This window comes from Magallana gigas, chromosome 3 (assembly GCF_963853765.1).
Source record: "Magallana gigas chromosome 3, xbMagGiga1.1, whole genome shotgun sequence".
In the NCBI taxonomy this organism is placed as follows: Eukaryota; Metazoa; Mollusca; class Bivalvia; order Ostreida; family Ostreidae; genus Magallana; species Magallana gigas.
Genome location: NC_088855.1, coordinates 44,114,348 through 44,130,084, shown reverse-complemented (window position 1 = coordinate 44,130,084; position 15,737 = coordinate 44,114,348). Strand labels below are relative to the sequence as shown.

Here is a 15,737-nt window from a genome sequence, read left to right as displayed (position 1 = left end):
GTCATCTGTTTCATATTTGGATATTTTACTGGAAATGGACATTGATGGTAATATAACAACAATTATTTATGATAAACGCGATGACTTCTATTTTTCTGTTGTCAACTTTCCTTACTTATGTAGCAATATACCTTCATCACCTGCATATTGTGTTTTTGTCTCTCACTTAATTCGATACACAAGGGCATGCTCTTCGTATGAACAGTTTCTAAGGCGAGGCAAGCTACTGACAAACAAATTGATAAAACAGGACTGTCAAAAGTCTCGTTTGAAGTCATCTTTTCGTAAGTTCCATGGTAGATAAAACGACCTTGTCAGCAAATACAATTTTCCACTGAGTAGCATGCTGACTGACGTTTTTCATACTAATTGTTAGACCATAATTATCTCTATCTTTTTAGAGGTCTGTGTTGTTCTGCTTTGAATTTATATTTCCTTTTATGGATTTTTGAGATGGTTGACAGTTTGTTATTGTCATTTTTCATGTATTTGCAAATACTGATTATATATGTTTCAGATACTGAAAAATCCACATTTTAAGATATGACTAGCTATTATATTCTCCTTCCTGTGAAGCGGTGCATTTGTTTTCTAAAAATAATTCTTGGTATGACGATACATTACCAAGAGGTAAATTTCAAGTTATTACCCACATTGTGTTGAGTATTGGGTCACATGTTTTTTTCTTGTATTAACCCTAGATCTATATTTAATTTTAAAAAATAAAAGCTAGTGATTACTAAGTACATGTACTTAATTTTCATTTAAAAATGGGGTCGAGTGTTACGTATACACCAAATCATGAGATTCGCGATTCATATTAATTCGCACTGTACACGGGCAATTGTATCAAATTGTTAAAAACTTTAGGAAGGGCTATTAGTTTATTGAACTTGTGATGACAGATTGGTTGATTATATTCCCAAATTATTTTCCCTAAAAATATTTTCATTTCAAATCTAACTTAAATGCTAACAGAGCAGAAGATGGTGTTTTCGTTAGAAACAATTACCTACTATCACAAACACCTTTTTCTTGGAAATGATTTTTCATTCAAACTATTGGTCAGTTTCTTTGATGTCATAATAAATTGTAGGGTTTTTTATGAAATGAAAATGGGAATGTGTTATTTTTGATTTTAAAAAGTGTACAATTACATTTAATGCAGATCGACTTTCAGTGCTCTCTTAGCTTTGATTCATCATAGGCGCCGCATTGACGAAGCTTCCGGGTTGCGTAATAGTTTTGGTTACATGAAATAAGGAGTTTAATTCACGCTAACCGCTAAAAACGATTGGGTGCATGTTGTTGATGAACAATGTTTTGTTTGTTTGTTGTTGTTTATACGTTTTCTTTATTAACTTCATATTGGTAACACATCTGAAAATGAATTTGTCGTTATCATAAGTTATTAAATGTTATGATAAACTATACATTGTATCTATGTTCTATTTTTACATTTGTCATTAATTTCACGTTTTGGCATGTCCTGATTCATCCTTGGTCATCTGGTAGACGCGAAGGAAGCAGCCGTTTACCCTTCCTGTTGAAGCTTTCCAGCACAAACTCTCCGCACTCTCCTTTACAGGGGCTGCTTGAAACACTATAGGTGTAATGGTTTTTTGGTGGGTTTTTTTTAATTGAATCGCAGTCATCGCCGAACGCCCACTCTAGAGCAATAAGCAGTTCGTAAATTGTGTACGTAAATATTGCTTCTGATATAATTGTCTGCATATCAAAACTTTGGAGTATTCATTCAAAAAATGAAGAGGGACATGTTCGAGTTGTTGCTGATGCAATTCAATGGACAATAAATGAAAATACATGAAAATCTGTATACTTTACAAGCATTTTTTGGTGATCTGGAGAAAAAAAGTAATTATGAGTAAATTGCATCTTCGCTAGCCAAGGGATTTCGAGGTGGATCGAAATCGAAAATTTGAATAAATGTTACTTGGATTAATAACTGAAATTATGTTAAACTTACTAAAAAAAAAATCAATGATTTTGGTAGGAACATTTTTCAAAATGATACTGTACAACATCGACAGCGACAAAAAATTTATAAACTAGACCTTTTTGTCTTCAACAAAAAGATCTTCAACCAAAAGGAAGGGCTTTTCGAGAGCCCTTTTGCCCCCTTTTTTTAATTAAAAAAAAAATTTCATGACTTTCAGCAAAAAAAAAAACCACAGGGTTTTTTGTACAAGCAAACGGTCATACACGAAGTTGTTAAAACTTTCAGCGCGTGAAGTATAACATACTATAAAACTTTACATGAAGATGTAATGTTTACTTTCTTAAAGAAACAACCATTGTGAAATTAAAAATGGCATAAAATCTGATAATTGAATTTGATTAGGTTTATTGATATTGTTGGTTATACAAAGATAAAGCGATAAATATTAAGGTATAATTGTTGAACTTGAAAACCCCATTTTAGGCTCTTGAAACACATTCAGGAAGTCAAAAGTGACGACTCGACCATTATTTGCTATCTGTAACTTCTTTTCTGAACAGATACCTGAAAAGCCAATGAAAACTTATATTATAGTTCAACTTGACAAGATGAATCTTATTTTAAAACTTCATTGTCTTTATTTTTAGAAGAATAACATATAAGATGTGTCGTTTATTTGAATTTTAAGCACCTTTTAAGTGGACTTATGAGAACTGAAAGTCCAAAACCTTACATACACGCATCATTAAGATTTGCTAGAATTCTAACAGTGTAGCATTATTAATTTAATATCACTTTCCGTTTTAACAACACCGCTAATGAAGCTGTCGAAAATAATAAAAATGAAAAACAAAAATAGGTCCTAATTATAATCAATACCTGGTACAAGTATGAAATCCTTTATAATATATTTTTTACACTGCTTTTCTTTACAATTTTGATTGGTGTTGAAGCAGTGCTCAGCCAGTTTCTCCTCACTGAAAGAAGTCTTAATCACAAGCCGGACAGCTGTGGACATTTCCAACACACGTTGTCCAATCGTGTAGGGAAGAGCGTCGCACTTAAAACAACCCTCTGAGATTCCGCAGCTACTCTTAAAATTTCGTCAGATCTGAAAAGTTATTTAGAAATCTCTCTCTCTCTCTCTCTCTCTCTCTCTCTCTCTCTCTGCCAAAACTTTTGTAAAGTATTGCACGCTTGTATTCATATTTCTTTTTCAAATAAATAATTTGATTCATCTGAATTCAATAAGTTTAAAATGAACTTTCATTCATGTGTTTTGACGAATTGGTTTTAACCGAGATCTGAGATAAACTGTATTAAAGGCAATAACTCTATTTAATATTGGCGTTTTAAATCCAATATTTGACCTCTTTTGCGTACGTTATAGATAACGAAGAACACCGAAATCCTCGGATTACAATGCCTTGGTCAAAGGTTCTGTTTAAATAGAAACTCTATCTGTTTCATTGTTCTTCGATTGATATATTTGTTCCTTTATATTTAATGAGACATATGTAACAGACATATAGGATTTGCGCCAGTATGCCATCACCATAATGAGTTGAAAATGTAGCGCTGATGGATGAAAACGGGTGGAGGTTTAACAACTGTTCCTAAGGTAAGAAATATATCACAATTCAAATAATTCAGAAGGCATATTTGAACGTTTAAATTTCTTCGACAAAATACAATTTAACTGGAGAAAACGTTATTTCATTTAAATCTAGATGCCGAAAGGAAGGTTAGCTATTGGTTACCCGAATGAATCTTTCGTGGGAAAGGGAACTGTGTTCGCAAATATCACGAAAGAGTCATTGCGCGTCAGAATGCGGATGAATAGAGTAAACGAACTGGAAGAGGAGCGATTACAAAAGCTCACTAAATTGATGAACCGTGACCAAAAAGTGCAAGCAGTTTTGCTCCAAAGAGTTATGGAGCGAGCAGAGCGGAACATCGAACACATGCGTGGATATAGGGAGGTTATTAATAATGATTTCAAGTTTGACAATTTCCGAACGATGGAACATGGTTTCAGGAAACGTTTGGTTGAATCCCCTCGAACAGCTCGACAAATCTCACTAGAAACTAAGATATACAACGGTGGATACCAGCCAGGATATTTCAAACATGAAATCAAGAGGAAAATTCGACAAGCTGATCCCAATGTATTTCACCGAGTTTTAAAGAAGGTCTTAAAAGAACAGAGTCAGAAAGAGTCGGGAGAGGTGTTGGACAGGAAAATGTCTGACATGACCTATTACCGGACTCTTAAGGAAAAACAACAAAAGGGACAGTTCTATTTTAAACCCCAGGTGCGGCATTTGGTTCCACTCTCGAAAGAGTTTAGTTAACAACAATCATTGTCTGACCCTCTTTTTTACTACCTATGTACATTCCTCCTGTTACATAATGTTAGTTTTTTAGTAGCGAGTATGTTTTTCCGTTTTGTTTACATTTTAGATTGTTATCGAAATATTTTATTTGAAAGTAAATGCAGTTCTTCGGTGTGGGCTTAGTGGGAAAGGACAATGGATTTACAAATATACATGTACTGTATTGAAACAATAAACTGGCACTGATATTCTAGTTTGAAAATTTAATGCAAGTATAATAAAGAAGCCTACGGGGAAAATACTGTTAAGCATTTTTGATTTCAGAATTAGTAACTGCGACTACAGTAGCAGACATTTTGACTCATGATCATAATCGGTTAGTATTTGTTTAAGAATTGCAATCATTGCTTAAAATTCTTAATCGGCTTCGTTCCTATTATGGTGTCGTTAAACCAATTAGGTTACAGTAAAAGTTGTGTCACCAGTGAATACAAGAAAAAATATAAAAGTAATCAAATAATAAGGTAGTTATGATCGCAGTTAAGTTTCGCAATGTCAAATACTGATATCCCAAATACAATGGATATCTCGAAGTCAGCGGTCTCAGTCGCTTAAAGAGACATGGTGACGCCCAAACCCATGATTCACTAAATATCGAATTTTTACACGATTTCCACATATTTTATATATCATATGAACAGATTTACTTTTGTAAAATTACGATGTTCAAAAGTGAATATATCCAATTCAAATGAGAAAAAATGTGATTTAGCGATGGGCCAACACATAAATATTGAGTTTCGAATTCCGTTCCGCTTCATAGCCACACAAGCGCATGGGAATGTAAATACTGCAGCGTGGCACATATCATGAGTGAACGGCCTTTCGGTGAAACCTGATGTCTTCAGGAACTATATATTTGTTGAAATGCACAATCTATAAATGCATCTTCGCTAGCCAAGGGTTTTCGGTCCACTTTGCTCCCCAAAAACCCTTGGCGGATTTCATTGCGAAAACTCGGTGACGAGCTCCGTTTTATGATTGGCTGCAGCTGCGAGTAGCTGATCCAATCGCAGTGCTTGTAAATATAAACTTTAAAAGAAAACACATGTGTGATCTTTAGTAAATCATTCGGTGCTTTTAACAAATTGAGACACAAGTTCTCGAGTGCAGTGTATGGAACGCCATAGCTGCCTTAAGGTCAATTTCATATTATATGAACTGGTATTTCATTTATATGCAATAGTAATATCATTATATGCAGTGCTAACATCATTATATGCAGTGCTAACATCATTATATGCAGTGCTAACATCATTATATGCAGTGCTAACATCATTATATACTATTATTTTACCATTATATTTAGGGGTAAAATCTTTATATGAAGTGGTAACATTATTACGTGATGTCGTAAGATCATTATGTGCAGTAGTTTATTCATTATATGCTATGAATAAATCTTTATATGATATGATAAACTCATTTCATACAGAGCTAAACTCATAATGAACTATTGTTCAATCGTTATGTTATATGGTACACTCTTCATGTGCAGTTGCAAAATCCTTTTATGCAGTGCAACTTCTTGACATTAGGTGATAAGTTCATAATATGCAGTACTAACATCATGTTATGGTGTATTAAAACCATTATGTATGGTGGTAAAACCTTTATGTATTGTGTTGAAAGCTTTACATGCAATTGTAAATCCTTTATATGATGTGACAATTTTATAATATGCCGTTGATGAGTCATTATATTATGAGGTCAGTTCTTTACATGATGTGATCATTTCATTATATGGAGTGGTAACTTCTTTATATGCAGTCGTAACTCTTTATGATGAGGTTGTAAACTGGTTCTCGCTGAAAAGTTTTAATGGGGAAGAGATCCAGTTTAATTTTTAAAAAGATGCCGCGTTCGTTGTGACGATGCACATTTCCTGGTCAACTTGTCGTTTGTTTTGAAGAGAGAGAGAGAGAGAGAGAGAGAGAGAGAGAGAGAGAGAGAGAGTTTATCTGTCCTTTAACATCGATATCATAATATCAATCATTGAACCCATTTTGTGTGAAAAATCTTATTTATTATTAGTAGAGTATGCTTTTAATTTAAGAGTAAAAGAAATTACAAAAAATGAAGCAAGCGTTTCAAAATCGAAGTCGAAAGACCTTTGTTTCAATGTACCAGGTAGATGCTACTCCTCGCTGATTAATGCCTCCAACGCAAAAGGAATAGACAGATTATTATTCATAGACATAAATAAAAATTATTTTTCATTTTTCTTAAAATTAATTTGATTTTCAAGAAATAATAAAGAAATTGGTTGGTCTTAACCTCTTTTTATGGTTGTTTCATCCACTGTATAAAATTTAAGCTCACCGGGTATGTATTTTTGTATTTTAAATCCAACAAAGAAGGTGTTGCAGTTCCTGTGCTATTTTCCATAAAGCTGTTGCAGATATTGTCATATCATTTTTATAGGACCATTTTATACGCAGATCAATACAAAATTTTCGGGGGGGGGGGGGGGGGTACGATGAATACTGAAGTTTGTCGAAGGGGTGGGGGGAGGTGGGTCCGAGGCAAATTTTTGGTAATTTCATGGAAATTTTAAGAAATTTTAATTTTTCTGGGGCGGGGTCCTCCCCGCGACCCACCCCCACCCCGTTCAAGACCCCCATGCATTAAACAAATTGTAAAATGGTTTCACTGAAAAATGTGACTGGTTTCAAGGCATATCCGATTTTTGTTTCAAAGAGGCATGTTTTTAAAGATTAAACTTCGAAAAAAAAACCTCCGAAGTTAAAAAGCGGTGTTTTAAATCTTAGCAAACTTCATCGTGTCTAGTATAGCCGAGTGATTACGCAGGATGTCCGAATAATCACCGAGACTAACTGCTTGGAATTTTTTAAATTAATTTTTGAAAAGGTAATACCCCTATTCCGATGGTTTTGAAAATAAATGATGTCGGGATAAATAAGTTTCAAAACGCTTGTCATTGTAATATTTTACATGTGTGCTGATTTTTTCAACGTTACCGACTTTGTTCACATTTTAAACATTTGTATCTGCAGATCTGTAGCTCTCTGGTTGAAAAAATTCGGATAGACAAATTGTCTATCCGAATTTTTTCAACCAGAGAGCTACAGGTCTGCAGCTAGAATACTTGCTGCTGAACGAGGAAGTAACGCATTAATCGATAAAGTTAATGTATTTTTTTTTGTAAAAAATGTCGTTTTCAAAATATATATACACATTGTTCGACATCGTTAAAAGCAAGCCGTGTAATAATGTATGAATCAGCAAAATACGGATAAGTTTGTTCCAAGCACCACGGTTTATATGGATGCTATTAAAATTATTTTAAATAACATCAAAAACAAAGGAACTCCTCAATTTAAACGTTTTTGAAGAGACAGAATTAGATTTATTAATTCAAAAAGCTTCAAAGAATTACATATATTGTTTAAAACACGATAGCAAGTAGAAATCAAATTGTTCTATGTTAATATCAAGATACATAAAGTGATCTTCCTAACTGTATGCGCGGATCTAGAAGCAGAGGGGGGTATTAAATTTCTACAAAATTCAATCATTTTTTTAAATTTATTTTACTTTTAAAATTAAACGCGTACTCTACTAAAATTCATTCGATTTATCACACATCGATGTATCAAGAACAGTCTCTCTCTCTCTCTCTCTCTCTCTCTCTCTCTCTCTCTCTCTCTCTCTCTCTCTCTCTCTCTCTCTCTCTCTCTCTCTCTCTCTCTTCAAAACAAACGACAAGTTGACCAGGAAATGTGCATCGTCACAATGAACGCGGCATCTTTTTAAAAGTTAAACTGGATCTCCTCCCCATTAAAACTTTTCAGCGAGAACCAGTTTACAACCTCATCATAAAGAGTTACGACTGCATATAAAGAAGTTACCACTCCATATAATGAAATGATCACATCATGTAAAGAACTGACCTCATAATACAATGACTCAACAACGGCATATTATAAAATTGTAACATCATATAAAGGATTTACAATTGCATGTAAAGCTTTCACCACAATACATAAAGGTTTTACCACCATACATAATGGTTTTAATACACCATAACATGATGTTAGTACTGCATATAATGAACTTATCACCTAATGTTAAGAAGTTGCATTGCATAAAAGGATTTTGCAACTGCACATGAAGAGTGTACCATATAACATAACGATTGAACAATAGTTCATTATGAGTTTAGCTCTGTATGAAATGAGTTTATCATATCATATAAAGATTTATTCATAGCATATAATGAATAAACTACTGCACATAATGATCTTACGACATAACGTAATAATGTTACCTCTTCATATAAAGATTTTACCCCTGAATATAATGGTGAAATAATAGTATATAATGATGTTGGCACTGCATATAATGATGTTAGCACTGCATATAATGATATTACTATTGCATATAAAAAATACACCAATTCATATAATATGAAATTGACCTTAAGGCAGCTATGGCATTCCATAGCAGTGCCTCGCAAACGATGGTCTAACCAGATCGCTTAAAAAACCTATATATTTTACTGGGATTGAACATAGTTCTACAAACTTGTCAAGGCTCGCGTGATAGCATGGGAAGTAAACATGGCGAATGTAGAAGCTGTCCATCCCGTTAGTATATACGTTCCTGCTTATTGTTAATGTTTTTAAAGGTTCAGTGAGATTTATTTTATTTAATTTCTTTGGTCCGCAATAATTACGACAACGATACCTGGTTTTATGACATGAAAGCTTTGATATAAATCACGACTTTTTCACTCCTGGTACAGGTCCTTACAAAACACGATGAATAAACATTCCATGCCCCCCCCCCCCAGTTTATAACTTAATTCGTATTTAATAGCATCGTTAATTATGTTCCGATATTCGGTAGTCAACATGTTTTCAAGTTGTATTAATGCCGTAGTTTGTATATAACCCGTTGTTTAATTCCATTAAAATGTAAATATGCAAGGGGCGCAACTCAAGTTGCTCGCTAGATTGCGCCACCACATCACCGAGTTTTCGCAATGAAATCCGCCAAGGGTTTACGGGGAGCAAAGTGGACCGAAAACCCTTGGCTAGCGAAGATGGTTTCTTTCTACGGACATAGAATAACTTCAACTTCAAATTCTTTTCTCAGTGAGTCGGTCCAATTGTAACTATTTTTAAACAGCAATCACGTGACACTCAAATCAATGTCCAGAACAACTTGGTGTATTTACATGTGTTATAATTCCGGATGAGTTTTTAAAACTTGTGAACTAATAGGTGATGACTTATAATGCGTGAAACCTCTGATGTGATGAAATTTCGCATATTTCTTCTTGTTTCCATTGGTATAATCAAAACGTCAAACATATTATATTTTTGAGTCACCGTGTCACTTTATTGTACTAAAGCAGTTAATTCTAAAGACCAAGTAAATCGAACATGAAAATCTCGAATGCCCATTAAGATCTGTAGCCCTTTTCATAAAAAATCTTACGATTGATTTTTATCGTAAATGAAAACTTAAGTTTTTATTTATTTTCACAAAACATCTTATAAGATTCTTGCGTGTAAAATTTGTCGTAACTTTACGATAGGACATACCCTCTCGTAGGTATTTCAAAACTGTAAATAATAATCATATTGTGTAAAATACACCAGAAAAACAGCTAAATTTAATGTTTTGAGCCGCATTATACCGTTATTTCGCATTATATAGCAGTTATTGTTGAAAAAAAATAAATTATCCAAAAATTTTTACGGCAAATTTTTCTCGTAAGATTTTCCCACGTCACACTAAACACATATTGTGATTGTGACGTCATATTTTGATTTCTTACTATATTACATTGATTTCACTCGATGTAAGTGGTATTAATATAATTTCAATTTTGCATCTTTTTTATGAGAATGTTGGTTAATTTATATGTTTCTCCCGTTTTATAAGAATTATCATGTGAATTCAAATCGTTGCTGGAAAAAGGTTAACTCGTAAGTGTAATGATGGTGTTATTGTAGATAAAGACAACAACTCCAACGTAGGGTTCTCTATAATGATTTTATATTATATCATAAGCTCTGAAATATTTAACAATACATGTATCACAATAAGTAATTTATCAATATCACATCATCATAAAAATAAAATAAATCACACATAATATATCATTTCATTGTATAAGATCAAAACATCCATTTCATGATTTTGCCAAGCACTGTTTACAAGCAAGAGTTATTCCCCTTATCACAGTGCTAACTGACATATAAAGAGTTCAATAATATTTATCCTGTGTAATTAATAATTTAGATAGTTATTAATGTTTAATAAATAAAACATATTAAACTTAACTTCGGCAATAAGTATCAAATCTGATATTTATATATATGCATACCTATGTGTGACACAAAGCCTAATTGATCTGCATCTGCATGATCCTTCTATATTCTTCAGGTATGGAATCTATATACATATAGCAATACTCTTAAAACCTAGCTTAAGATTGTTAAAATAACAGTTATCAAATAATGAGTATTGCTCAAACACTAAGTTTTCACTCATGATAATTTACATTTAAATAGAGATACATTTCACTATATATCATTTACTTATCTAGCAAATATAACATACTTTATTAATAAGCAGTAATCTTAAAAGCATAAAATATAAAACAATTACTTACAGTCTATAGATTTCTTCTGGGTCTTAAGATAAATACATCTGGTCAGTATGAAGATCAGATCAAAAAGGACAAAGCAAAGAGAGGGAAATAAAGGACCAATGAAATTGAGAATTCAAAAATAGAATTGACCATGTGATATATAATTAACTAAAACAGGTTTAACACTGACCATTATGACCATTGTGATGTCATACTATATAAATAACTATGTAGCTATTTACATATTGTTAGGTTGTACATAAAGTTGCTTATATTGTCAACTTTTATAGTAAATACTGTAAACTTATAATTTATAGAACTATTAATTAATAATTTCATGATAATGAAATTATGACTTAATTAATATGAAATATCACCCTATCACATGCTTCCCCTCTTCGTGAAATGACGTCCTCGTCATTTATTACTTATCAAAACAAATATCTACGAGTAATTTGAATTACTTTTAAACCTTCATGACTGTAAGAAAACTGAAATAAAATATCTTAAAAACTATAAAAACGCACTATATCTCTCCTCGTAATTCTATAGACTTTATCACTAATTTAGCTGATTGAACTGACTGGTTAATACTGATCTCGTGTAAAATTGTAAATACTAATGTCTACAAGAAATGATCTGTAGTAGAGTCTTTTCTATTAGTTCTTTGCTATTTTTAGAGTGAAAAACATCACTAGAGACTAATGTCTGAAGATAGTCTGCTCTTATCTTCCAATCTGGTTGTTTTGTTAATACCTGTTGATTTACTATATAATCGCCACTTGTAATCCATGATGTTGTTTTCTTTGCTCTCTGAGATCTCCTTGGTAATGGTTCTGTCTGCTGTTTGTAAGCTGGATTTTCTCTAGAATTGGTACTATCCAAATCATTATCATCATCATCATCTTATTCAATTTCATCTTCAGCATCATCACCATCTGTAGATGTATCTACTTCCTTTATCTGAGTATCTTCTTCATTTCTATTTTCTTCATGGTTGTCTTCTTCATTGTTGTCTTCTTCATTGTTGTCTTCTTCATTGGCCAATGAATTCTCTATTCTCAAAGCAACAGTATCGTCATTGCAATGTGCAATGGAATCTGCTTCATGCACCATTATCTCATCACTGTTGGTATCTGAGTCAGAATCTTCATATTTTGAAGCATTCAGTTGAGATCTTCTTTTCATTTTGATGGATTTCCTTGGTGCTGGCTTTGGTTTTTCTTCTAGTTAATCAACATGTCCAATTGGAAGTAGCAGATTTCTATGTAAAGTTCTTGATTTTGAAAAGTTATTTTCCTTTTTAACTATGTATACAGGAATGTCCTTGTTAGGTTGACTAATTACAGTGTATGGGTCTTCTTCCCACTTGTCTGACAACTTATGCGAACCATCGAAAGCAACTATCTTCACCAGTACTTTATCCCCGGGTTGAATAACAGCACCTCTTGCTTTAATATCATAGTTTTTCTTCTGCTTTTCCTGAGAAATTTGGATAGATTTCTTTGGCTAATTGTACGATTGTTCTAATTTAGATTTTCAAGATTTTATTTAAGTGTTGAGATTTTCTGGTTGATTTTGTTCTTCTGTTCTGAATAGTAAATCTATTGGAAGTCTCGCTTCTCTGCCACACATTAGAAAGAAAGGTGATTGACCTGTTGTCTCTTGCTTCATAGAATTATATGCATGGACTAAACTTGAAATATGTGACTTCCAGTCTTGTTTTTGTGAATTCTCAAGAGTTCCCAACATCTTTATTAAGATTCGGTTAAAGCGTTCTGTCAATTCATTTCCCATTGGATGGTATGGCGTTGTTCTAGACTTGTTAATGCCCAATATATGACAGAGTTCCTGTATAATCTTAGATTCAAAATTGACACCCTGATCACTATGAAGCCGCAAAGGTATTCCATAATGGACTATGAAATGGTTAAACAATACCTCGGCTGTAGTTTTGGCAGTTTGATTTCTTGTAGCTATAGCCTGGGCATAACGAGTGAAGTGATCAGTGATGACCAACACATTTTCATATCCTCCTTTTGATTTCTCTAGTTTTAAGTAGTCCACACAAACAAGTTCCAAAGGCTGTGATGTTTTAATGTTGGTAAGTGGAGCTCTTTCTGTAGTTGGTGTTTTTCTGAGAAGGCATCTCCTGCAGTTTGATATGAAGTGTTCAATATCTTTCGTCATGCCATACCAGTAAAATCTATCTCTGATTAGACTGGTAGTCTTCTCTCGGCCAGGGTGTCCCATGTCCGTATGAAGGTGGTACAGTACTGTTGGAATACATGATCTCGGTATAATGATCTGTGTCTTCTTATTTTCATTGACAATTGTCTCTCTGATCAATACTCCATCTCGTAGTCTTAGCTTTTCGAAATTCTTGTCAAGTAAAGCATGGTACTGTACATAGTTGTATGGTAGATGATGTTTCTCTGGCTTATACCCATCTCGCACATATGGTATCCAGAATCTTAGTACTGGGTCATTGTACTGATGACGACAAACATCAATCTCTGTTTGATCACTCAAATCCGGTTGGTTGTCAACTGCTGATGAAGATATGGATAAGCATTGTACATATGGACCATTGTTTCCAATTGAGTTGCATATGGTCTTTATGGAATCAGATGTAATGATTTCTTGGTTTGGTATTCTGCTTAATCCATCTGCATATGCGTTAAGTTTTCCAGGTCGATACAGAATCTCAAAATTAAAGCTGGCTAGATCTGCGATCCATCTCTGGCTCGCTGCATCTAGTTTTGCTGATGTTAATACATAAGTGAGCGGATTGTTGTCTGTGTACACTTTAAATGTGCCTCCATATAGATAATCTCGAAATTTTTCACATGCAGCCCACTTTAATGCCAAAAACTCTAATTTATGAACAGGATAATTCTTTTCAGATTTTGACAAACTGCTGCTTGCATAAGCAATAACTCTCTTGAAATTATCTAGCGTCTGAAATAATACAGCGCCAATGCTTGATGATGAAGCATCTGTATGTAACTCGAATGGTAATGAGTAATCTGGGAATCCTAAAATTGGATAAGTAGTGAGTTTCTCCTTTAGTTTTCTGAATGACTGTTCTTGTTCATCTCCCCATTTCCATTTGTCATCTACTTTTAATGTCCTAACACCTTTTCTTGTTTTCTTCTTAGTATTAGGTAGGAGGTCATTTAATGGACGAGCTATTGTTGAAAATCCCTCAATGAATCTTCGGTAGTATCCAACAAAACCCAAGAATTGGCGAACTTCATCTGAATTTCTTGGTTTCGGCCAATTCTGTACCTTGCTGATCTTATCTGGGTCTGGCTCTATCCCCTCCTCACTGACAATATTTCCTACATATTTGACTTTCTTTTTAAAAAATTCGCATTTCTTTGGTGATAGCTTCAAATTTACTTCCCTAAGTCGCTGAAAAATCTTTTCCAAACGTTCTACATGCTCTTCATAGGTTTTGGAGAAAATTATCAAGTCATCAAGATAGATGAAGCATATGTCTAGGTGAAGTCCATCAAAGCATTCTTCCATAAGCCTTTGATAAGTGGCAGGAGCATTGACAAGACCAAATGGCATGCGATGGTATTCATAAAAGCCTAGAGGTCCAACAGTAAATGCCGTTCTCTCTTTGTGCTTTTCATGTAACTCAACTTGATGGTAACCACTCTTCATGTCCAGTATGGTAAAGAATCTATTTCCTGCCAATGCATCCAAAATTTCCTCTATACGTGGCAATGCGTAGGAATCTTTCTTTGTTCTCAAGTTCAGTTGTCGATAGTCTACGCACATGCGCAATTCATTATTCTTCTTTCGACAAAGGACAACATTACTCGACCATGGCGACTTAGATTTCTTTATAATTCCTCCTTCTAACAACTTTCTTAAGTGATCTTTAACCTCTTCAAACATAGCAGGTGGAATACGTCTTGGACGTTGTTTGAATGGTGTGTCGTCATGAAGATCAATCTTATGTTTCACAATGCTAGTATGTCCAATATCTATATCTGACTTGGAGAAAACTTCCTCATACTTCCTCAATAAATTCTCTGCTTGTTGTTTCTCTAAACTTGTGAGTCCCTCATCTTCAATTGTAACTAAGCTCAGGACATCTTTTGCTTGTTGGAGATTAACACAAGGTATAGCTCTTTGTTCTGGTTCACGTTTTACTGGCTGCAACTCACACAAGATAGATTTTGGTGGAACTTGCACTGTCCTGGTAGTGATATTATCAATGTCCACTCTTATCACATGATATGCTGGATAGCAGTAGTCTGTAAGTGATGGTACAATATCCAGGTCTGATGGAATAACAGAGCGAGATGTAGCTTGTAGAGCTGCTGTTGTAGATTGATATGGTATTGCTTTATCAATGTATCCAGATATTGAGACTGTTGAATTTGGTGGTATAGAAATACAAAAGTTTTCAGCTGATTTTACAATTTCAAGTCTATTGTTGTTGCGAGCAAGTTCTTTATCTCGTATGGTCATGCCTCTAAAAGCTAAATACCAAGGCGTAAACAATGCAGCTTCCTGCAGATATCTGTCTCCGTATTTGTCTTTGACAACATCTAGCATGTGTTGTAATATGTTGGTCCCAATAAGAAGTGGTACTTGGCTGTTGTAATTGCTGGTGGATACAACAAGTAATGGAAAATTAAGTGGCTGTTCCAGTGATTGTGGTATACCAGTACTTTGGATATTAGCCTCGATGTAACCACAATATGGCAACTGTTGACCATCAGCGCATTCC

The 15,737-nt window shown here is 33.9% G+C and overlaps 1 long non-coding RNA gene across 1 annotated transcript; it reads left to right on the top strand.

The window, feature by feature from the left end:
* The first annotated feature begins 3,140 nt into the window (after nucleotides 1–3,140).
* LOC105341200 (uncharacterized) lies at nucleotides 3,141–4,544 on the top strand. The gene is made up of 2 exons (XR_010711586.1): nucleotides 3,141–3,581; nucleotides 3,691–4,544. It is a non-coding gene; the product is annotated as an uncharacterized lncRNA (long non-coding RNA).
* Nucleotides 4,545–15,737: the final 11,193 nt, after the last annotated feature.